Below are 26,036 nucleotides of genomic sequence, written 5' to 3' on the forward strand. Positions count from 1 at the left end.
TAGATGTTCTTTCTCAATGGTCATGGAGTATGACAACTTCTGATAGCTCTTAACTCTAGGAAAACCAAAACCAAAACCAAAACTAACCAACCAACCAATCAAAAAACAAAACAAAACAAAACAAAACAAAACAAAACAAAACAACAACAACTAAAAACAATTTGGACAAAAACCAGCTTGGACTTACCCCAGTGTATTTGAGGGTGGTGTATTCTATCTTTCAGCTTCTCCCCCTACCACCACAGACCCCACCCCACTTATTTATTTATTTATTTATTTGTTTGTTTGTTTGTTTGTTTATTTATTTTTGAGGCTTCCTTTGTGTATTTGTTTTCTTGCACATAATTTCTTCCCGTTTCATTTAGTTAACTGTACTGTGAGCTGGACAGTCAGCTGGTTTACGTTTTCATATTGTTCCTTTGACATCTCAGTTGAATGGCCCATTGATTCTGAAACAATATGCTTAAAGTAGGGTATAGGAAATGAGGAAATGTAGTTCTTTTCCTTGGTTGGCTAGCAGCAGTCTGTGACATCTCCCTTTGGGGAGTAGTACCTTTGCATTGTTCAAATATGCGTATAACTTACATAGTAATAGTGATTTTCACAATAATGACGTTTGTTATTTGCTCCACTGCAGATATGAGAAGTTCATTTCCACCTAGCACTCAATAAGGCTTCACTCTCATTGGTCTTTTACGTTTCAGACTTAATTCAGGGTTTGGTGAACTTTCTTACTGATAGGAGCACATAGGCTCCTTTTCTGATGAAAGGGTGCAGATTTCTATTTTGTCAGTTAATGAGAAAACATACCTTTATTTGTAAGATGATTTAAGGTATATACTATATTTTAATTTCTCAGTTAACATTAATCAAGATAGCTTTTTTTGCTTTGAAAACTGAGTATTATCACCATAGGTTTCTTTTTCTCCCACACTATTTTGTGTTAATATATTGCTTATTATAAGATACAATATTGCCAGTGGTTACAATAATGATTTTTAACATCTGTTCTTTGCAAATACCAACTGTTCCTTAATTTGGTGCCATATTTAAAACTAATTACCTTCTTTCAGCTCTCCACTTTAATACCTAGTTATATTTCATATCATTCTGTTTTACTAGGTAGCTGATTTTGTTTTAGAGTGTACTTGACTTTTAGCTTATAACAAATTACTCTTTTTCTCATCCTGGATAAATCTGATGAAGTAAATTGTTCTTAAAATTAATGGCTTGTACAGTCAACTTTCTGTCAAGGCTTGCAAAAAGACAGAAACAAACATTAACAGGTCTCTGGATGGGACATAATTGGGAATATATCCCAATTGGGACATATCCATACTGTGTATGTAATATTGTTGCTCTTCCTAGTAACTACTCTTCTACTCAGAGCAAAATATCTCTGAGTGCTTCTTACAAGATCACCTTAAAGTATCTGACAGAGCAACACTTCTGCTTAAGTTATTAGACTAAGCAAGTCTTACTTTTTTACTTGTATTTTGTGTGTGTGACAGGCCTATGTAAGCTCTATTTTTTTCTTTACAGACAAGTAAAGATGTTTGAATTTATAAAGAACTGAACACCATGTAAACACAGAAGCATAATTCTTGTCTTCAAAATACACAGGGAACTCTAAACATCTGGTTTTCTTTGCACTTATAGCTACAGTTCATGAATGGGAAGACACTAAAGCTGAGACTTCAGCACTGTTTTTATTTTTTGTTCTTTTGTTTTGTTTTGTTTTGTTTTGTTTTCCTGTTTCTAATCTAATTGTCACTGAGAAGAATATGCAAATCTTATACAAACATATTGTCTTTGAAAATCTCCAGCTTTTCAAACCCATTCAAACCCACAGATACAGGACAATTAACATGTGAAATCATTGCACTGGAAGTGTTCTAGTATGGACATACAAGCTTTCACAAGCTTTCTTATTACTGTTGATAGAAGAATACATTTTCTGGTATTTTCCTTATTATACTTAAAATAATCAGATCAAATAGAATAATGAATCTTTTTACATATATACATGTATATATATATATTGAATATCAGACTCAACCAAAGGACAAAAAAAAAAAAAAATCTAAATTTTCACTGAAATATTTAAGTTATATATTTTGTGGGATGAAAGAGCTTACTACTCTGTATGTTCAATTAATACAATGAAACTGCTATTAGAGTTTCCTAGTAATTACTGCACATAATATAAAAATAATAATAATAATATTAACTTACTGGGTAACAGATTATAATTAATTTATTTCTTGAGCTATGCCCCTAATTTTAAGAGAATTACATCAGGACTTAATATGTTTTTCTAGTAGTTTGAAGGATTTATGAAATCAAACCAAGTGGTAAAGAAGCATCATTAAAGAGCGAGTTAGTTTCTGTCAATGCATTGGCCTTAGAAGCACGAAGGGTAGAAAGTCAAATATGACTGAAAATGAAATGTCATATCATTGACCTGTAGAGAATAAATAATAGTCTTTGTAATTTAAAATGTTAATTTTAATATTCATAAATTACATTTTGAACAATTTTACATTCCCTTATACATGTATATTGCTTATCTTAAAGGCGGTTGTAAAGTTTTATGTTAAAAAGTGTATTAAGCTATAATACGCAAATTTTGTGTTATATAACATTCAATACAGAAATGGGGAAGCCTTATTACCTTGTTTGATGTATATTAGGATATTATTTTGTACATTTTTTTTCCGATTTCGCTGAAGATGACCTTTTTGAAATAGTCTGACCAATGTATACTTTGCATACCCACTGTAGATGTTTAATCAGATAAACCAATAGAGAAATGCTTAATGTTTAAATGATTTTTATTTTTTTTTTTTAATATATATATAATAGAATCTTTGAGCAGTTAGGGATAAAGTCATCTAACTTCCACTGGAAATATCATTACCAGACTTAAAGCTGTATTTCTTTACTGAATTTATTTATTAAGAATGAATATTTGAATGTCGTTAATATTCCTACTGTGTAGGTACAGGAAAGTTTTATGGACCAAGGGAAAATAATTTTCATTTAAATCAGTTGACATATGCATTTTTTGAATTACATACTTTGGAAAACTTAGGGTTTTGTTCATAATCATCAGTTTAAGCTTTACTAAATTAATAAAGTTTATTTATTCTTCTGTATTGTGCTGTGTGGGGGGGGGGAGGAGGAGGAGGGAAGAGGGCTGAACTGTACGAAGCTTGCAGTTGACAATGACATGATTGAGAGACTCTGGGTAAGGTTTAAAGGAGAAGCAAATAAAGCAGATGTCATTGTGAGAGTCTACTATAGGCCACCAAGTAAGGATGTTAACACTGATTAATTACTCTTTAAGAAATTAAGATATACCTCTAAATCAGCCACCTTTGTCCTTATGGGTGACTTCAACTTGCCAGATGTTAACTGGGAATGTCACACATTTGGTACAAACAGCTCCAGGAGATTCCTAAACCACAGTGACAATAACTTCTTGATAAAGGTACTAAGGGAGCTGACTAGAAAAGATGCCCTGATAGATTTGTTGCTTGAAAACACAGAGGGTATCATGGGTAAAGTGATGATTGGTGGCAGTCTTTGTCATAGTGATCACGAAGTAGTCAAGTTTAAAATCTTTAGTGACAGGAAGAAAACTGCCAGCAAAACTTTGACCCTGGATATGGAGAGAACAAACTTGAAGTTTCACAGGAAACTAGTTAGACAGGTCACCTGGGAAACTGCTTTTGAATGTGTAGAGATCCACCATTGCTGGTCCCTTTCAAGTGACACCTTTTAAAAGCACCTGAACAGACAATCCTAAAATGTCAGAAGTCAAACAGGTGGGACAGAAGGTTGGCCTGGCCGAGCAAGGATCTTCTTCTAGAGGTTAGGTGGAAAAAAAAGTGTATGGCCACAGTAAGTAAGGTCAGGTGACAGGTGGGACAGAGTAGATGTTCACCTTCGTAAGGAGAAAATTTGTGCATCTAATGGTCATTTAGAGTTGAAGCTGGACTGTACTGTGGGAGACAATAAAAAGGACTTTCAAAAATATACAAACAGCAAAAGGAGGAGCACAGAAAATATTGGTCCATTACTTGAGGAGAATGATCACCTCACAAAGAGGGATGGACATAAAGCAGAAATATTTAATGTCTCCACCTCTGTGAAGCATTTAAAATAAGCATTTAAACTTTATCACTTGAAAATATCAAAAACTACATGCCTGAAGGCAAAAATTAACTCATCTGATGAGCAAATAATTTTGAATTCTGAAACACTGTGGTACACGCATACATGTACTACCAATTTGGTGTCTCCAATTTGCAGAGTAGGTTGCTTAGATTCTCAGGTCTTTGAGATCTAGTGGAAGGTGTTCCTGTGCATGGCAGGGGGGTGGAATTTGATGATCTTTATGGTCCCTTCCAATCCAAACCATTCTATGATTCAGTGATTCTATGAATTGGGGTCTCACAAAGGTGGACTAGACGGGGAGAACAGCCTCCCTTGACCTATTGACCACACTTCTTTTTATGCAGAACAGAATATGATAGCTTTCTGGTCTGGAAGCAAGTACTACTGGCTCATGTCCAACTTTTCATCCACCAGTATCTCCAAGTCCTTCTCCATATGGCTTCTCTCAAACCATTCATATCCCATACCCTAGTCTATACTAATGCCTGGGATTGCCCTGACCTAGGGCATGTTGAATTTGGGGGGCCAAAGACAGACCCCTGAGACACACCTCTTGTCACTGATCTCCACGTGAATGTTGAACCATATCCTGGTTTCGGCTAGGATAGAGTTAATTTTCCTCCTAGTAGCTGGTAGGGTGCTATGTTTTGGATTAGGATGAGAAGAGTGTTGATAACACATTGATGTTTTAAGTGTTTCAGGGCAGTGCTTACATTAATCCAAGGACTTTTCAGCTTCTCACACTGTCCTACGAGAGGGCAGGCTGGGGGTGCAGCAGGAGCTGGGAGTGGACAGACCCAGGATGGCTGACCCAAACTGACCAAGAAGGTGTTCCATACCATATGGTATCATGCTGAACAATTAACATGGGGGGGCTGGCCTGGGTAGGGGGACCAGCTGCTTGGGGTTAGGCTGGGCATTGGTCAGTGGGTGGTGAGCAGTTACATCGTGCATCACATGTTTTATTTTCTCTGTGCTATTATTAGCAGTACTATTATCATTATTATTATTGTTTTCTTTTATTTTCTGTCCTAATAAACTGTCTTTATAACCCACAGCCTTTTTTTTTTTTTTTTTTAACTGATTCTTTTCCCTATCCCACGGAGGGAGGGGAGAGGGTGAATGAATGGCTGTGTGGTGCTTAGCTGCCAGCCAGGTTAAACTACAAGCCATTGACCACAACATTCAGTATGTGGCCAGATTGCAGATTGGCAATCCACTGAAAATCAATCCTTCAAATCCATCCTTCAAATCAATCTATCTCCAGTTTAGAGACAAGGATGCTGTGTGTGACTGTGTCAAAAGTGTTACATAAGTCCAAGTAGATGACATCAGTTCTTTTTCCCTTGTCCACTGACATAGTCACTCCATCATAAAAGGCCACCAGATTGGTCAGGCATGATTTTCCCTCAGTGAAACCATGTTGGCTGTCTTGAATCACCTCCCTGTCTTCCATATAACTTAACATAGCTTCAAGGAAGATCTGTTCCATGATCTTCCCAGGGACAGAGGTTATGTGATGTTCACCGGTCAGTAGTTCCCTGGATCCCTCTTTCAAATTTTTTTTTTTTTTTTTTTAAATGGGAGTGACGTTTTCCTTTTTTCAGCCCCTGGGGACAGGACTCTTCAGATATGATGGAGAGAGGCTTGGAAACCACATCAGCCACATCCTTTAGGATCCTGGGATGCCTGTCATCGGGCCACATAGACTTGTAACTGTTCAATTTCATCATGTATTCTCAAAACTGCTCTTTTCTTGTAGTGAGAGGAACTATGTTCCCCCAGCACCTTCCTTGAGGTTCAGAGATTTGACAGACTTGAGAGTTGTGGGAAGAGTGACTGAAAGTGAAGACTGAGACAAAAATTTTTTGAGTATCTCAGCCTTCTCCACATCTGTTGTCCCCAGTTCTTCCATCTTGTTTATCAGAGTGGGTACACTCTGTTTAGTCTTCCTTTTCTTGCTTATGCACATGTAGAAACCTTTATTTTTATTCTTTTCATCCCTTGCCAAGTTCACCTCTGACTGTGCCTTGGCTTTCTTGATCTCATCCCTGCACATCCAGTTGACACCCTTATATTCTTCACAGGCCACTGGGAAAATCATCTAGTGTCATTTGATAAGTCCCAAGGAATGTGTGGCTATCTCAACACAAACCTTACAGCTTGTTACAAGCAATGACGTCACTCTACTGTGCTTGTTTGCTTTCAAAAGATGGTCCTAAAAGATGCTTTAATTTAATTTATGGGATCACAGACTGAGTCATTAATTTTTCCAAAGTCAAGCCAGTAGGTCATTGACAATAAACCACTGATTAATTGATTGTCTTGATAGACTCCAGCACAGGATTTATATACATATATATATATTTTTTTCAATGAATATAGAGCCATGCAGAGGACTATACTGAGATTACTGTCTTCAGATCCTGCCTGGAGCATATTTTTAAGGCAGAATTTAGAATATCATATGCCATCACATTTTGTTTTCTGTAATATAAACTAATGAGCTGTAAATCTTTAAATTGCTACTTTCTCCACAACAAATACAATCAATACGGATGGTATAAAAGATCCAAATCAATATTCGTCTTCATACTAGTTTCAGCGATCGTTTATACTGCAGCCATGTAAACTTTATCACTAGAGCAGCCTCCACAACATACAGGGGACCCTGCATACGAGGGAACATTTACGTTGTTACTACATACCGTGTTCATCACTAAAGATGACAGATAAGATAAAGAGATATAATTACCAGTATTCAAAAGCCTATTATTTTATTGCAAAGTGGATCAACCCTTCCAGAATGCATCTAATCACACAAAGTTAGTGTGGCTATGTGTACCTAAAAATGTGTACCTAAGCTTATAAGCCCTGCCTTTTTGTTACTTTTGATGCATTGGTACCAGTGAATGAAGCTACATATATACCACTTCTGCATCTCACTTTATAGACTTAATAACTCATGTTTCCACTAGCTCACTAAATAGTGTACTGATTTATGGTGTAAACATTCACATTGGTTTCAAATCTGCATTTGGACAAGCATGGCATTCCTATTGAAGAGAAAGGTTTAACCTTCACAACTTGTAAAATATTCATATATAAGCAAACAAAACACAGTGAGAAATTTTGTCTAATATTATTTCCCTTTATATATATTTATATATTTAATATTCATAATATTATATATATATTATATTTGTGAGCCACAATTTAAGCATTATTTCTGTTATACTGGTATTAAAAGAACAATAACACCAGTAAATTACAGCACTGTGCTAACAAAAGCTATGCTGGACTCTTTATCTTAAGTGAAAAATATTTCTTTTTGTGAAATAAAATAAATATTTAATTAGTCTGATAACAATAATAATATGAATACTACTTTGAAGTTCTCTAAACAACAGTCAGATTTGAGACTGGGCCTATGATAAATGCTACTGGTGATCCTGAAAATATTGGGCAACTGGAATAAATAACGTTATATTTCCTTTTCATTTTGGGAAGCAAGGTATGTAGTTCAGGTCAAAAAGATGAAAAGCTTCAGCATTTTGTACTGAAGAGAGTTCACAGAATCACAGAATCACAGAATTTCTAGGTTGGAAGAGACCTCAAGATCATCGAGTCCAACCTCTGACCTAACGCTAGCAGTCCCCACTAAACCATATCCCTAAGCTCTACATCTAAATTCAAGAGCTTGTTTTGCATCCTTGCTGGATTTAGCTTCCTGAAATCCTAAACTCTTTCCAAAGAGCATAATCATCAAATGGCAACGATCTTTCTTTCTCTTATCAGTCTCCTGCTCTGTGCAAAACTTCACAGCCCTGCAGTTTGTATGGGAGGTGTAGTTGCTCCTGCAGACAGTGGCCTCACTGCTGTATGTGCTGTTCATCTGGCTGCGGGTGAGCTGGCCAGCACCCATTGCAGGACTGACCTTGCTCCTGGGCTTCCCATGTCTTTATCTGACTGGGACTCTGCCATGCTGCTCCAGCATTGCTCTCCTCTTCTCTTGATTGCCAGAAAAGCTGGTCTTCTGTTTGGCCAGTTTCCAAGATGAGCCAGTCACAGTTTCTCCATCTGGTTTATTCTTGGAAAGACAAATTAGCTGTTCTTAATTTATCACAGAAAATTTTTCCCTACCCTCTATGTCCAGCCTACTTATTGCATCTACAACATATTTAATTTTGGCTAGATTTCTGCATAATGTAGAGTCTGTCTGTTTCCTTCTATTGTTGTTGTTATTCCTTTCTTTCTTTTCTCTTCTCCTGTAGCTGGCAGAAAGTTTCCAAAATACTCAGTAATTTTTGCTTACAAGATCACTTTTCCATCTTTAGGCAGCTTTTCTGTGTACTTTACACACCCTTCTAAAAACAACCCTCCCCACAAAAAGAAAGGAACAGCTTAACTTTTATTTTTTACTGGAGTTTCATTATTATTTTGATAAACTATTACCAACTACACAAACATATTCTCTCTCTGGAAAAAAAACAACAACAACAAAAAAAAACCCACAACCCTCTAACAAAACATATTCATAAAAATTAATTTCAGATGAACATCTTATATCCTTGGTGCCCAATGGTAAAACACATAAGTAGCTGATGATTTCACGAGACTCTGTGGATACTTTTATATTATTATAATATACTTCAATGTAAGTAGGGTGATTTTTCTCCTTAGATTTTATCATGTAGGGATTTGTTTGTTGGTGAACTGTGCCTCTGCCTCTTAGAGGTCAACATATTTCTATGCTGTCACTCATGTAACATTCATGTCAGAGTCTTCAGCTGGTCTAATTGGTGTAGACTACACAGCAGTCAACAAAGCTCACATCTGCCCATACTGCTCACAGATCAAGCAGGAGCATTTTACAAACAGCAGTTAGTCAGTATTATCTGATCTGTCTGCCTTTTAAAGGTATGTTGAACTTATGTTATACTAGCTATAAATCTGTAGATAATGCCATGTTAACTTTTTAACAGTTATGATAGCATTTTTATTTAAATAAACAAACCAAAAAACAAACAACAACAACCACCACCACATAGAATTTGAAATTGTTTATAAACATATTCCACAATTCAGGGTTCTGAAGTTTACCCATATAAACTGATCTGCTGTTTGCTTTAGGGTTTTCATTGATTTTAGTGCAATGTCAAGCCGGCTTTTAGACAGAACATGCTGTTAATATTTACATATGTACACAGATGTTAAATAGGAGGCTGTCAGTGTGGATATTATAGTGAGAAATACAGCAAAATACATCACACTGTAAATCTGAGTTCAGATACATTACAGAAAGCATAGTGAATTGTTTCAGCTAACAAATTCATTTAACCCCTTTTCTTTTGACTTTTGGAGATGGGAATGTGAAATGGTCTAAACTTTTTTTTTTTTTCTTTTATTCAGCAAAACCAGAAATTGTTTCAATTTGTGATAGGTATGAATAAGTTGTAAACAATCTAGGTGAAAAACAAAAGAAACAATCTAAGATTATGTCATTATTAAAACAGATGAGGTTAGATTATTATGATTATTGTCCCCAGAATACAACTGTAAAGCCTGATTTAACTCCTGTTATGTTAAAGGCTTACCTCTGAATCTCAGTGCAAAACAGAAGTTGCAAAAAATAAAGCTGCTTTTTTTTTTTTTTTTTTTTTTTTTAATCTTTTTCCAACTCCCCACCTTCTGCACCCCAAATTAGAATAAAAAATAAAAACAGAGGGGAATGTCTAACCTCCCCTACCTACCCCCCTAAAAGACATATCAAACAAATCAAGGTTATTTTAATTTCCTTTTTGCTGAGTGAAAGACCTTTTCTCAGAACAGTCTTTTCTTCCTATTCATTCTAGAAAAACAGAGAGCTGAAAAAAAAAAGCCTTATGTTTTTCCCCTGTCCCATACCTAGACACTCAAAAAAAAAAAAAAAAGTAGAGTTGAAGGGTGGTCCACAGAGCTTAGAGAAGACACCTCTTGTGTAATCTTAGTGCACATGGACAGAAAGAAAGAATTTTGTCCTTTTTCTTTCTTCATCAGCAGTTCTGCTAGGCAGCAAGGACGAGAGTTGGATTTTTTCCTCATGAAACAGATCATCTCAAAGGCTTTACTCTTTTCACAATTGTCTTTCAATCTATTGGCTTTGAACCTATGATTTATGCTTAGCTGGTCAGACATAGGATGAAGCACTGACATTTTCAAATTCTTCAGACAGGAGTTCTTGATTTTATTTTATGTCATTTTGTTTAATTTCATTCATTTTTTGAATGAAAATGTCAAAGGGATTAATTAAAAAACACTTTGACATTTCTGAAATTGGAATATGTAATATAGTTTTGTTGAACTAATCCAACAGGGTTATTTTTTGGCCATGGAAATGTGTGTATAAATGTCTTTTCCAAATTAGGTTGACCTGGTTAGTTCTTATACTAATCTCTATACCCATTCTTATCCTGAGAGATTATAATGGAGCAGAACACTAGGCTGATCAGTCATAGCTATAGATTTGGTCTTCATATTAATTTGCTTAATGAATTTGTGGTTAACATTTCTAATATATCTTCTCCCTTCATGTTTTATATTTTTCTACATGTGAAGGGCTACAAAAATGTTTACCTACCTACCTGCCACAGAGATAGAATAACCTTTTAACATTTATAGTTAGTTGTTTGTATGTTATTTCCATACAACAAGCATTTTATCACAACAAGGGAAGGGAAGGGAAGGGAAGGGAAGGGAAGGGAAGGGAAGGGAAGGGAAGGGAAGGGAAGGGAAGGGAAGGGAAGGGAAGGGAAGGGAAGGGAAGGGAAGGGAAGGGAAGGGAAGGGAAGCTTTATGCTAACTAGCTTCATTGAATTTTTTCCAAAATTTGAAGCTTTCTAAATTGCTTTTTTTTTTTTTTTTTTAACCAACAAACAAACAAACAAACTTTATTTGTAGATAAAATCATGGGTTCTTATTCTTTACAAACTAACATGCATGTAATTTATTCATTAGTTTTTCACTTTCTAAAGACGAATATCTTCAAATAAAAAAATCAATTTTTTTTTTCTTTAGGTGTAAAGACTATTTTTTCATCTCTGTGTTTTATAAGAGAAATTCCCTCGCAGCTGGATAGAACTGAAATCCCATCACAGACTTGCCTTTAAAGTCCTGCCTTGGGTAAATTTCTCACACGGATATAGCAGAGGATTAATTAAACAACAAAAAATGAATACTAAGAAAAAAAAATATATTTTTTTTTCTCCCCAGATTTTATTTGTCCTCCCTTTTGTATTTCCAAGATTTTTCAGGAAAACATTTTGCCCTTTCCAGAGTATATGCCTGTATTTTAAATTTTCCTCATAATGGAAAATGAGGAAGGAAATAACTGTTTACCTATAGTATTGAATGAAATCAAGATGGTGAAATCTTTGAGATGAGTTCAGTTAGGCAGGTTTCAAAAGGCAGGTTTCTACAATCTCATTCATCTTCTTGAATGAAAATTGACCCCTTTTTAATCCTTTCATTTTTATTACTTTATTTTTCTTTTATTTCCTTTTTTTTTTCAACATTTTTTCTTATTATTTTAAAAATAAGCAATGTTCCTAGAATTCCTCTTCTCTAATTTTAATTTTGTTTCAGTGAAAACATAATGCATTTTCCTTAAACATTTCATTTTAATGACAATTTTATTTTAATATCTTTGCTCTCAATCACCTAATTTAAACTACAGTTTTTGGATAGATAAAAATCCTCTTTTTAATGACATTAGAAAGAATGAAAAATAAAAAATAATAATAAAAAATATAGCAATCCAAATAAATTAACTGGAATTTGGAATTTTCTCTCCAGTATGATGATGATTTATTTATTTGTTTTCATAAATTAAAGTACACTCATCTTTCCCAAACCTCCACCAAAGTTTTGCTCAGGTGATATGTAAAGCTCATCACATATTCCACCACAACTGGGTTGCCCGTTCATGTTGATTGTACTGCTAATTCTGCTGTCAGCAAGCAATGGATGTCCCCTGTGGAGCGAGATGTTGTTAAGCTTTTAACACACCTTGGAGGAAAGCTGTGACAACAGCTAAGGTGACAGTGGCTGCTAAAAGCTACCATATTGCTGAGATCCCTCTCTGCAGGAAATACCATTGTCTGTGAGACAAGGAAAGAGCTAACATGGTAATTGTTTATGTCAATATGTGACAGTCAAAATTATTTCCTTTCAATGTTAATATCAAAACAGCCAGCTTGTCATAAACAAGTGCCTAGACAAAGAGAAGTGAAGACTATTTATCACATGAGATTGCTACACTGTGTGTGTGAGTATGTGTTTTCTTCTCAGATGAGAAGTATTTTCTCATAGTTTGGGGAGTTTGATTTCTTATGTGACTTCCTTTTCAAGGTTCAGGCTACACAACCTATTTCTTTTTCCCTTACTGCTGTGCTCTGTGGATACCCCATCAAAGTCCACCATATGCTGGACAATTTGCCTTATCATCTATCTCTTGAGCAAATGCTTCCAAGAAGCTTCTGTTTTGCTTTCCTTCATACTGCTCATTTCTATTCCTTTCAGATGGCACATCTTGCTTATGTTACATCCTGTGAGAGGAGTCAGCATTCTCAGTAAAGCAGCACACCTCGTTTACCATTAACAATGCTTTTATTAATTTCTTTCATCTATTTCTAGTTATTTCTGTCCTGGAGAATGAAACCTCTTCCGCATTCTTATGATTCAAAGTCATAAATGGCAATATATTAATGAATTCCAATTATGCTTCTTCAGTTCCCACAAATCTAAATATAGAATTCTCCTTCACATTTTCCATCCTCTGCCTCAGAAATTATACCTTACCCTGTACAGAGCTGATGTCAGACTGTGAACTGAAAGTAAAATTCAACAATTCAACCATTTTTACTAAAATGCATCTGTCCTCAAATATTCCTATTAAAAAAGAAAAAAAGTGCAGACATGAAAAAATGATTTTAGATCGTCAGTTTTCTTTTCACTCAAATCCAACATTAAATTTTAGAAACAGATATCAAGATGTTGTCTAGAATAGGTAAAAACATTCCCGAGTTAAGAGCACAAGAAAGAAATATGAAAATTTTGTTAGATTGTTTAGATATTTATTTTTGGATATTTAATTTCATAAATAATTAAATAACTATTACTAAGAACAGGGTTTTCAAAGAACCTAGTGCTGTGTAATATTATTTATCATGTTTGATCTAATTTGAGAAAAATAAAAGTAGCTATCTTCAAATTTGTTAAAGCCAGAATTTTTTGCAGATTAGTATGCAAGTTCATAAATTGCAGACTAATTTCTGGTCAGATAAAGGAGCTAAATTAATTTGATGGAAGTAGTTAGCAGAAGGTCATCCTCAAAATACTGAGAAATAACTGGCAAATCTCATAAAAAGTCCAGCTACTCAATTGTGTATACACAGTTGTACACAGTACTTTTGTATAGGTTGTAGCTCTTTCCAATTGTGTCAGGATGGACATAACAGAAGGACAGTTTTCCTGTGTTCCTTCAAGCCCATTCATTTCAAGTTTTAAGGCCTGCGATATAACAGTGAAGTTTTGTTTGTTTATGTTGTTGTTTATTTCTAACCCAATTGTTTTCTCCTGACATTTAGACATAAATACAGCAAGCAGTGATTCTGTGCTAGTTGAGGTGCTCCAGCTTACATATCCATCATCCGGCATTGTTCCCTTTGAGGACTATGTTCTGCTTCACTGCTCTTCTATCTCCTGGCAACATCGCCTAGTGGTGTTTTCTCATAATATTACAGATGCTGAAGAATCACATCTCCTCTTCAACAGTATTTTGTGTTCTGGAGAGGAGATTCCTGAATGTCGGAGCAAGACCTGCAGAGATAGTCTGAACTTATTTTCCTTCCTTTTCAGAAAAATTATGTTAAAAAACATGATAAAAATATGTATGAGAGTTTCTCAATTTCCACATAGGAACAGATGCTAAAACTTTGTAGTCTGGGTGAAGAAGCACAAAACAGGAGAGAACAGTTTTCTGAGGAAATCAACATTTTCTAATTCAAGCAGAAAACTTCAAGATAAATAAAATTGCCAACTGAAGGAGCATTTATTCCTGAAGCTACTAATGGAAAAATCTAAAAATGTTTTAAAGGATTTTCTTGTGTATTTGTTTTTGTTGTTGTTGGTGGTTTTTATTTATTTATTTTTATTATTATTATTATTTTTTACTTTTAACATTAGTAGGATATAATAAGTCTGGAAAAATGTCATGGTTGTTTTTTTTTTTTTTTTTTTTTTTTTGGTTTTTTGTTTTTAACTTTTCAGACTTCTCAGGAAGTTTTGTCTTCCATAGTCACTACAGAAGTGCTACCGTAATCTATAGTTCTGGTTTATTCCCCAAATATCCTCAATTTCTTTTTGAGAACACAAGAAATTTATAAATTGTATATAAATAAATAAACTGTATATAAATAATTGTTCAAATTTTCATAAAATGACTGAAAATAAAACTTAATTATTATGAAATAATTATAATCCAGATACATGAATTTGAAGTTTTTTTTTTTCATTTTTTTAATGATGAATATATTATTTTTATTATAATTTTCAGCTGGTCAAAAAATACTGTAGTTATTAGAAAAAAAATAATTAAAAAATAATTAAAAAATAAAATTTAAAAACTAATTAAAAAAACAACTGTGAGAAAAATGAAAGGATTTATTTAATAACTCTTTCAAAATAAATAAGAAAGGACATAAAATTATATCGTTGGCATTTTTTTCCTTTAGTATTAAGATTTTATGATTCTTGACATTAAATTATTTAAGGGGAAAAAAACGGCTGAAGGGCAAAAAATGGACTTCAGAAACTCTCTTTTACTAACTTTTTTGACTACTCTAAATTGATTACTTGTTCTCCTGACTAATCTCTAAACAGAAGGCATACCCCTTTCATTTGCAAAATACTCTCACACAAAATGAATTACCTTCCCACCACCTTGGTTACTTGCCAGGGAGTACTTTATTTTTCCACTAGGAAAAAGAAAATCAGCTTGTATTTTGCTTGCTAAAGCCTTCTGCATTTTAATTCTGAACTCTGAATGAACATCAGAGAGGCCTTATGATGTTTTGCACAAAAGTGCCTGTGTTCATAGTTTTACTCAGGGCACCCAAAATAGCACGCAGTAAGCAGTGTCATACTGTGAGTTTTCAAAACTAAAAGCAGGAGTGACTTAAGAGTTAGAGCAGGAAGCTCTAACTCTTAAAGCTTTCCAAGGATCTGTGAAGTAAAAAAGAACTTCTCCTCATTGGATGTTTAATTTGACTTTAACAATACTCATTTCTTCAAACCTAGAAGACCCTGAAGTTACACGGGTAAGGTCTTTATCTTTTTATTCTTTGCCATCTTCAAAAATCAAATTCAAAACATTTATCTGGGTGTCTTGAGTGCAAAATCCATGAAAGTTAAAGACAAAAACAGAAGCCACCCAAAACTCCCTCTGGACAGGGAAATCAACTTTTGTTGTTTCCTCAGTGTCTGTTGACTAGCTGCTGAAATCTAACTTTCTACATTGGATTTACCAGATGAAAACATTGTTACGCTTGTCTTGTAACTTGCACATTAAAATTTTCATGCTGATTATCAAGCTGTTTCTTCAAGATTCCCACCTCTGACAGATTGTTTGTGAATGCTTCATCTACAGTCATTCCAGTGATTGTTATTAAAATGTGCTTAACATTTCTGAAACTAAATCAAGAGGAGTAAAACGTTTCTTGTCTTACAGGAATACTGTAATACAGAAAGAAGTGTTTTCTGCCTTGCTTTCCTCTATTCTAGTATAGCAATAAGATTCTCTTAAAAAAGTATTATTTGGCCTTAGCTTTACATTGAATTTGCTGTTCCTGCTTCTCTTTATAATCTCAGATCTAAGACATATAAAGCCTTTCAGACCACACACACACACACACACACACACAAAGGAATGACTCTACTTTTATTGAATCTCAAATGAAAAATGACAATTTTTCAATAAAAAAAAAAACTTTCATTTTCAAAGAGTAATTCAATATATATACTATGAAAATATTTGTATTTAGTGTTTTTTCTGTAAGCCTGCTGTTATGAAGTAAAGCTATAATTTATTATTCCTGTTTAAACTCTTTGATTAGTCTGTATTCAAGACACGTGTATTAAAATATAGCTCAGATATATTTAATAGCTGCTGATTGATTATTAAAATGCTAAGTATCTGTAAGTTCATTCATTTTACAGATTATTTTGGTACGAAACTGGTAGGAATTAAATAGCTTTTGAATTATATCATTATTTTTTAATAGATTGTAATTTAAAATCATTTGTGGTTGTAAAAGCATTCTAGATAAACTATTTCTAATTTATAGTAGGATACATTTGCACTAAGGTGTAAAAATTAATCTGTGGATTCAATTTTAAGAGTTATAATGGACATTTCAACTTTTAGCACTTTTCTGTTACAAGTGCTGAACCAAACACATAAAATGGATACTGAGCTGTATCCGGAGTTCAGATTTAATGCTTTTCTAGAGACTAAAAAACACATCAGCCTAAGAACTAGAAAATGATGAAAACCTATTCTCACATTCATTTTTAAGTAAATGGGAGGAAGGAAGAAAGAGGGACTTGCCCAAAAAGTACTATGAGCAAAGTAGATTAATATTGAAGAACAAAATTTTTTACTATGTACATAGTAATTTTTTACTTTACTATGGAAATCCACATATTTTTAAAGCCCAAATGTTATGATTTTAACATTAATTTAACCTTAATTTAATATGTTGTAATGTACATTTTACATGCAGTACTGCTATAATGTAGAATATTTAGAAATTAACTCAATACATGGCCTCCAGGTTTCAGAATACTTTACAGTTACTAACCTGAACCTAATATCAGACAATACTAGTACATTTTGGTATTGAAATTATATAGTAGTATGTAGTTTACTATACAGGCAAATTTTTCATGATGCCCATGTTTTAGGTTACATATTGTTACCACTACATTTCATTTTAGTTGCTTTCATACTTTATAACTTTTTGGGATGAAACTTTTATTGTGTAGCTGTTGCATCATATTGACTTTAAATACTCTCGGAAATTTCTTGTTCAGCTTTAATCAGAAAGATTTGGCTACATCTTAGAATCAGTGTAATTACAAACTGCTAGTTTTCCCAATAGAGTTGACAATACAAGAAGTAATATTGAACTTAAGTATTAGTTCTGTTGTAGGTAGAAAATGTTGTTCTTGTTATACTGCAAGTCATAGAAAGTCTTGATTTCTACCACAGCCAGAAGAAAAAAAAAAGAAGTTCAACCACTGTCACTTAAATTTCAGTCTATTTCAACTATATTCTTAAGCCCTTCTGAGTGCACATGATGCTAAGCAGAAGGTATAATAAAATATTTTCCTTATCTATCCCTTCACGCTACTTACCCCAGCAAAATACTTGTTTCTGAAGATAAATGAATGGAGAGGCCAAAGAACACATACCATGGCCAGCTATCCAGGCCAGAATGACCCTGGTTATTATGGAGTTTTCATTTTGGGCCCTGCTAAGCAGAAAAGGTAGATATCCATTACAGAGGAAGTTAATGAGGATGGAGCAGTGTCAACAAGACCACGTGGGACAGAGCTGGGAACATAATTGTGCTTTGGATACACAGATCCCAGCATCTTCTCTGCAGTGGCTTTGCCTGTAGCATAAAAGGATTTGCAATTGCTGGTGCTACCAAGCTATCAAGCAAAAACTGCTAATGATATTTAGCACATTATTCCCAGGCTTACCAACAGGGACACAGACATGGTGAAGACCTTGTAAATGGAAGGTGATACTAAGTTAGAATCCCTCACTCTCAGGCCACTGATCTAGCTGTTCTGTCAAATTCCTTTTGAGATGATGAAATTAGAGACATTCAAATACACAACAATACTTCTTTTTTTTTTTGTTTGTTTTTGGGGGATGGGGGGGAAGAAAAAATAACAAATTTTCCATACAAGGCTGTTTTTGTGTCTGCAAATATAATACTGCAACTTAAAAACAAACAAACAAACAAACAAAAAATAAAAACAATGATGCCTGAATTAAGATTTCAAAGACTATCTTAATCAAAGACTCTGAAGTTTATATATTCTGATGTAATTTAAAATTTATTTATTTATTTGTTTATCATTATTGACATTTTTTCAACTGTGGCAAAAGTGGCAAAACTGATAACTAAACATCAGGGAAAGTGTAAGCTGTCACTTAACATTTTCCTGTTTTACTTTTACATGGAATTTTGACAGATTGGAAACCCAATCCTACTATAGTAAATTATAAAATGTAATTAGCAAAAGAATAACTATATTCAATATGATTGATCACTGCCTTGATGTATTTATTCTGATTTAAATCCAGCCAAGATAAAATCTCTCTGCAAAATAGACAGTTTTTCAGTATTTTACAGATCTTTAAGAAACTTATATATTATATAGGTAAATAAGATAGCAATTTAAAGTTCTTGAAGTTTTATTTTGCTTGGCAATGTTATGCTTAAAAGAACTTTACTACTATATTAAACAATATCATATTAAATGCTTGTATGAATAAGTATTAAAATGTCCTGCTCTCATTCTCATGCAGCATAGTATAAGAGTACACATGGCTATTCATTGCTGGTGTTCTCATAGTATAGCCAAGTTAATGACTTCCTCTAAAATACAAAGACTGAAAAATATAAAAGGGATTTAAAGAGACAATGCTTGGCAAATGGAAAAGAAACTGTGGTTACTTACTGTTTTCTTCACAGGGAACATTTTCAGAACGATGAATAGGATTTGTAGAACGTGATAGAACAGTTTACACAGCAATATGAATTATGATGCCTTTCAGAAGTGGTCAGAAAAACAAACAAACAAACAAAAAATAATATAAAATAATATAAAAACACAGGAGATATTAATTCTTTGTTGTCTTTTAAGAATTTTACAATTGCTATATGAGTTCTAGATCTCAGAAACAAAGTATATCAGGAAATGGGACAAAGAGCAGACAGGTTTCACTGGATGTGGTCACCCCAAGTGAACAGTGTTCACTTAGGAGTTTTAGCTATGGTGATTAAACATGGGAGTCAAAAAAAGAAAAAGAAGTGAATCTCTGCTAAATCATTATTTTGTGTTTTCTAAATGACTGGGAGCACTCTAAAAATGTCAAGAAAACTGCCAACAAACTTCATAAACAGAGCAGAGAAAGTCATAGTGCAGAAACATGTAAGGTTTTATATAATCCACAATACTCTAAATATTCTCTGCATATTTTATGGAAATGAAAACAGTCATACAAGCATTCATACAAGTGCTATGTGTTATGTGTTGCCATGAGGAGTATGAATATGCAATTTGCTACAGAAGCTCCCTTGCATCCTTACTCATTAACATTACAGACAAGGAGCAGTCCTGTTATCTTCGGACTGTTATTCATGATATTTGGTAGGATCTGAAATGGTATTTTTTCTCCAAATGGTGCACGTTGCTTCTCTCTTTCATCCATACAAGAAGAATATTAAAAGAGACTATTTTCTCCCAGAGTCCATCATTATTGCAAAAATTATTTTTATTCAAGCCTTGGTGGTAAAATTGCCTTTTTCTAACACACAGAATTACAACAGAGTAACTCCAAATTAAAGCAGAATTAAATTAGTTGAGGAAGACTAGCAAAAAGGAAATGGAAAGGATTACAATTACATTTAATGGAGTTTGGCTTATTATTATTATTTTTTAAACAGTCACATACTTGTTTATTTAAAATTAACTTGGGTCTCCTTCTCACTTAAACGGGTAGCACAACAATCTCAGTGGCAACAAAGTTACTTTTAAAAAGCATCACAAGAAATTAATGTTTTAATCCATATAACTAGAAAATGAGAGATTTCCCTGTTGAATGTTGAAAGACAAGTTGTTTTCCACAGTTGTTTTGACAGTCTTAGGTAGCTTTAGCCAATAGGATGTCTTTTAAGCTTGTGAAAATTGGTATCTTTTCCCTGCAGTATTATAAGCAACAGAAGTACATAAGTGCCTGCAGTTCTCCTTTGGTCAATGGAGATAATGGAGAGAGCAACTTATGCTTTTACCGTTGTTGTTACTATTATTATAATTATTCACATGTAGGTGTTTTTGTTTTGTTTTGTTTTGTTTTGTTTTGTTTTTTTAAAGCAGAGAGGATCTTCCAAAGCCATTAGCTGCCCTACTCACTGCTCAGTGTCCGTGGCATTTGGGGCAGAGCCACAGCCCTGGTATAAGGCAGCTGGTAGCATTGTTGCTGAAAGAGGCATACTGCAGTTACCAACTGTGCTCGCAACACCCTACCCAGCTTCCTGCAGAAAATTGGAGGGAGGGGGTGAAGGATGTGTGCCAGCATGGTGCTGAATAAAACTCCCGTCTTTGCCAGTGAATTGGAAGGCAGTGCTAGTTTCAGTTACTGTCCTGCTCATCTTCCAGTGACTGATCTCTCACTCTGTCTTTCTCCACGAGATGCAGATAGCTGCCAGGGAAGATTAAGGGCATTGCTAGTGCTCTTTTTTATGTATCTCTGTGATATATACTGGCTGGGCCAAAATTTACCCTTAGCAGTAATTCCCAGTGGTAGATGAGCCAGAATGATTTATGTTACTTTATATCCCTTGATGTACCTCTGGAAAATAAAAAGATGTTTCCAGACAAATTAATATGACAACCAGACTTACATAACAAAAAAGTAGTAAGTGTATTGGTTTTTTCCTAACATCAAATTTAACATATAAATTGAATTGGTTTCAAATGCCAGATCATTAGATAGCTAGCGTACAAAGCTATTTTCGTAAAAGACTGACCCATGAAAAATGTAAATAGTGTTTGGAAATGTCACATAGAGATAAACTGTGCTGATTGCTCAGCTTTTCATATGCGTGTTTTCAGGACTGTGCAAATGTTATAAAATTAGACTCATTTTCTGGTGCCTTACATGTAATATTATTCTACTCAGCTCTTTAACTTGGCTATTTTTTTAAGTCTTATGAAAAGATATCTTCCCATTTAATGATTACAGGAAAACAGAACCTAGACTCAAAGACTGCCATGGTTTAAGATCAATTTCAGCTTCAGTGTGGAGATTGAATGGTCTCAGATATCCAAACATTTTAATCATAGCTATGTGTATATGTAATTTTTATGAGCCACACAACTCCTCTGTCCCATGATCTGAGAGATGACACCATCATTGTAGATCAGCACAGATATCTCCGCCATGTTGTGCACAGCCCAGGATGGGGCCATGGGGGTCTCTGGTGTCTTCTTGGTTCCCTCCTGGGGTCTTCCCACAGGTACCCAGGTAGTTCTCCCTACACATACCCCTGTGGTCCCCCCATATATCTGGGTTTCCTCCTACATGTACCCATGAGTTTTCTCCCTAAGTGACCACATCAATTACTGGTTTCACAGACATTATCCAACTGTGATTGTCCATTTGAATCCTCTCAGCACACCACACCACACCAGCCTGTAGCTGTACCTCTCTGGATGATTGCACCCAATGTTTCACTGTTGTAGTAACTAGTTTTCACTCCAGCATGGTGGGTCCAACTGGGGCTTACATTCTCGCACAGCTGTCACGTATAGGTTAGGTTATAGCTGTCACATATAGCTGTCACATATAGGATAGGTTACAAATATCTTAACGTATATGTCATTAGGAGAGGCTAACATAGGATGGTACTGCAAATTATCTGAAATGGGAGCAAGAGCCCCCTCAGGTTCGAGGCCAGATCCTGAGCTATTCTCTCTTTATGAGCAGAGCTAGATAGTTCTTCTACATCCAAACAGCCCGGATGAATAACTGTCTGATTATGGCAATGCATCATTAACAAAACAAAATAATTCTTATTATACTAAGTCTTTAAAACCACACCCAATAGATAACAGATAATAGATGCCATTTCTTGAAAATGAGAAAATGTCTCTGAAAAAAAAGAGCAATTCAAAAGCAATAATTTACCCTGAAATATAAGTATAAGAATGGGTTTGTTGAATATATGAAACATTCAGGAAAACTCTGAAATTCATAGCCACACTTTCAGATATATCATAAAAATTGGAAACAAATAATTCAAAGCTGTGAATAACTGGTAAGTTGTCATAAACATACAATTTTACTTTTCTGTACTTTTTTTTTCCTGTGGTCTTAATTAATTATTATTATTATTATTAATAATTTTTAAATATAGCTTTTCCAAAACGATAGCAGATTTTGAAGTGGAGGAATACTGCTTAAGTCTGAGCTACTATAATGTGATTTTATTTCAAATGTAAACAAGGCAGCACAGCACAAAACATTACATCATAAAAAATAACAGTATTTTGGAACACTACTAATCATAAAAGTGAGACTAAAAGATATACAATTTCAATAGGCTATCTAGCTCTGCTAGAACAATTTATTTTATTTATTTATTTATTTATTTTCAGACAGCAACATTAGATTTGTAGTAATTTGTAATTTTTGTGTGTGGGACTATTTTTTAACTGTTTTTCTGCTGCAGGAATGGTTGCTATAGCTAAACCAGGCAAGTGAGATGAGCCTAGATGTTCATGTATTGGAACCTATGGAAGAATGATTTGATTGTCAGTAAGACTGAAATTGTATCAAACTGAAAGGCATGAAAAGATGTGAGAGTTTTAAAATACATGTGGCAAAATCATATAGAATCATAAGTGAGGAAATACAGAAAACTAAGCTTTGCTTTTTTTGCTTTGATTTTTTTTTTTTTAAATATCCAAAAGTAACATATTTATTTCATTTCTACACTATGAAATTTATTAGAATTCATGACGTACTTATTATATGATATGATAACTTAGTATTCTGACATGATAATCTTATTTATCATAAATCATACTATTACATCAGAAAAACATTCTACATTCTGATATTTTGATAATTAGCTGTGATAAGGTAAAGTTTCAAAATACATAGTTTTCCTGAATATATATATATATAATATATATAATATATAATATAATGGAAAACATTAAGAAATGTTCACTCCTTTGGGTAATATCATTCCTCTTGTCCAGTCCAGAGACAATTTTTTTCTAAACAGTGCTTATTTTATATTACAAGGTAATTTGTTTCAAGATAATAAATAGTGTGTTTTATAAGAATTTCATACATTCTTTTAAACAATATAATCTATAAAACATCTTTGTTGTAGTCTAATTTCCTTTACTATAATCATCCATCTCTACCTAAAATGCAAAATATATCTGATAGAGAAATTGAGCTCTAAATGTAAGGAGTACCAGATTTAACTAGATTTAACCACCAGATTTAACAACCAGTTTTAACTACCAGATTTGACAAGATGCACCTTGAATGTTAATATAAATTCAGAAATGAAAGAACTTGCCCCAAAGTAAATTTCTGTGAAGATGGTAGTAAGAATGTTGTTCATGTGACCTGTTTGTACATATTTAATAGATATTTTATTATCTTAGGTTAATTATCATGCTCCATTCCAGACAGAAATAAGTTGATTTAGACTTCGTACTTAGTTGTCTTTCTTACAGTGCAATAAAACACCACTGCCTTTCTCTTTCCATTGACTACTGAGGGAGCATATTAAGCTAGATCTTTCAGGTGCCTAAATTAATAAATCATATCCTTAGAAAACATGGGAGCCTCAGGCCTTGTACATGTATTGTTAAAAATAAAAACACTATCTGTGCCTTAAACAATAATTCACAGGCATATAAATAAAATAAGTAAATATTTAGGTTATTAAATAGCCTGTAATGTCCATGTCCACAATAAACACTGTTGTCTTTCATCTTCTAGTCACAATTTTTCAATAAAAATGGGCTTTATTCCATATTATGTTTTGTTCTTTTGGTAATAGCATTAATTTTTCCAACTTATTTAGCAGTCGTATTTAGTAAGCACTGATTTTAAGAGTAGAATTAGTTCACACAAATATTATTAATGAAAACAATGTCATGAAGTAGTAAAACAGTTACAAATAAAGCTAAAAAAATATAAAAGTAAAATGAAACATTTTGGACATCATAGCTTTGGTCAGGGCTCTGATATGCTTTGTCAAAGTGACAGCAGATACCTGTGGGGAAGCACTGGATGTTTTTTACTCAGCAGAAACTGTGAATAAGTTTGATTTAACTGAGGCAGAGAGGCTGCAAATTGATTTCTTGATTCATTTAGGACACAGTCAGAGGTAGCATATAGAAAACCCTAGAGAGAAGAGGACAGCATTATTGTTTCCTTCCTTAATAGGTGTAAAAGGTTGGAACACTGTCAAGTGCTGGCAAGTTCATCTCTATAAAAGACAATGTAAGGTATTTGCCTGTCAGACACATTGATTTCTTGATGCAAGGGAGAACCACTGGTGACAACCTCAACAGCTTCTGATGGCTTGTTGCCTCCTGCAGCTGGACAAAGGAGGTAAGTGGGGGATGCTGAGCCAACCCAGCCCTGCTGCCATTCACACCACCAAGCTCAGGCATGAAGGCTGCTGCTACATTGATAGCAAATTGCAGCACGTTTATTCATCACAGTCTGCTCTGTCTTGCCTTGTGTTGTTTCATTAAGTTAACAGTTAAATATTGATTAAAAATTAGTTCATAATTATTTTTAAAACAATTAAAAAAATAAAATGTAAAGTTGTATGTCCTCCCATTAAAGAAAACAAATAAGCTTCTTCAAGTTTTGAAAAACTAAGAAGCTAGACTATTTAGTTCTACATGCAGAAAATCCCCAACATTTTTATTTTCAAATTAATTAATAAAAACAATAATCATCAAAACAATGATATAATAAAATTAATAACATAATAATAATTATTAATGAAATACTGCAATAATATATAATAATGATAAAATGTAATAATATAATAAAATAATAATTATTAAAAAAACACAAGTCAGTAAAGGATTCAGCACTGAAGTCATGATGAAGACCTTTTGAGAGCATACCATAACAGTAGCTGCTTTGGATTTTCAGGACTTTACTATTAGGCAGCTAGCTATTTATATATAGCTGTATTTATCTGTATATATCTTTAGCGAGGTGGGGATTGGTCTATTCTCCCACGTGCCTAGTGATAGGATGAGGAGGAATGGGCTAAAGTTGTGCCAAGTGAGATTTAGGTTGGATATTAGGAAAAACTTCTTTACCAAAAGGTTTGTTAGGCATTGGAATGGGCTGCCCAGAGAAGTGGTTGAGTCACCATCCCTGGAGGTCTTTAAAAGACGTTTAGATGTGATATGGTTTAGTGGCGGACTTGTTAATGTTAGGTCAGAGGTTGGATCTTGGAGGTCTCTTCCAACCTAGATGATTCTGTGATTCTGTAATTTTTTTCATAAAGATATGTATAAATAGTATATACTGCTATTTTATTCAAAGACTATATTTTGTACGGATTATAAACTGTATATATATAAAGGTTACATAATTTGAGGCCATTGTTCATTAACACCACATCTAAACTCCTTAATTTGCAAACATAACTTGGGGTGGTTTTTATCAGAAGGCATTATCTTGAAATACAATTTTTTCTTCTGTTCCTTTCCTCCCTCAGCTGTATAGTCAGAAACCAAACCTTGTTCCATTGGCTATTCTCTGAGTGATCTAAAGAAGGATGAGCATTTGGGTTTAGGTGTAGTGAGGTTAGAAGTAGTTCATAAGAACTACTTATATTGTATTAAGATGCTCAATAAACTGAACACTGTACATGAAAAAGTCCTGTGACCTGAAAAGATTTAAGCTTAGCCTTGAAAAGAAACAATAACATCTTTACTAAAGAGATAAAGCT

General features: G+C 33.9%; 1 protein-coding gene across 2 annotated transcripts in view; it reads left to right on the forward strand.

The window, feature by feature from the left end:
- Positions 1 to 15,459: 15,459 nt before the first annotated feature.
- Positions 15,460 to 26,036, forward strand: part of LOC309875761 (cadherin-19-like) — a 74,257-nt gene continuing 63,680 nt past the window's right edge. Inside the window, exon 1 of one of the 2 annotated variants that reach the window (XM_082755447.1) lies at positions 15,460 to 15,539. The gene's annotated coding sequence lies outside the window, so the exon portion shown is untranslated. The remainder of the gene's footprint in view (positions 15,540 to 26,036) is intronic. The other variant, XM_082755448.1, reaches the window with a different exon arrangement.

Source organism: Aythya marila, assembly GCF_965140915.1.
Source record: "Aythya marila genome assembly, chromosome: 2".
NCBI lineage: Eukaryota > Metazoa > Chordata > Aves > Anseriformes > Anatidae > Aythya > Aythya marila.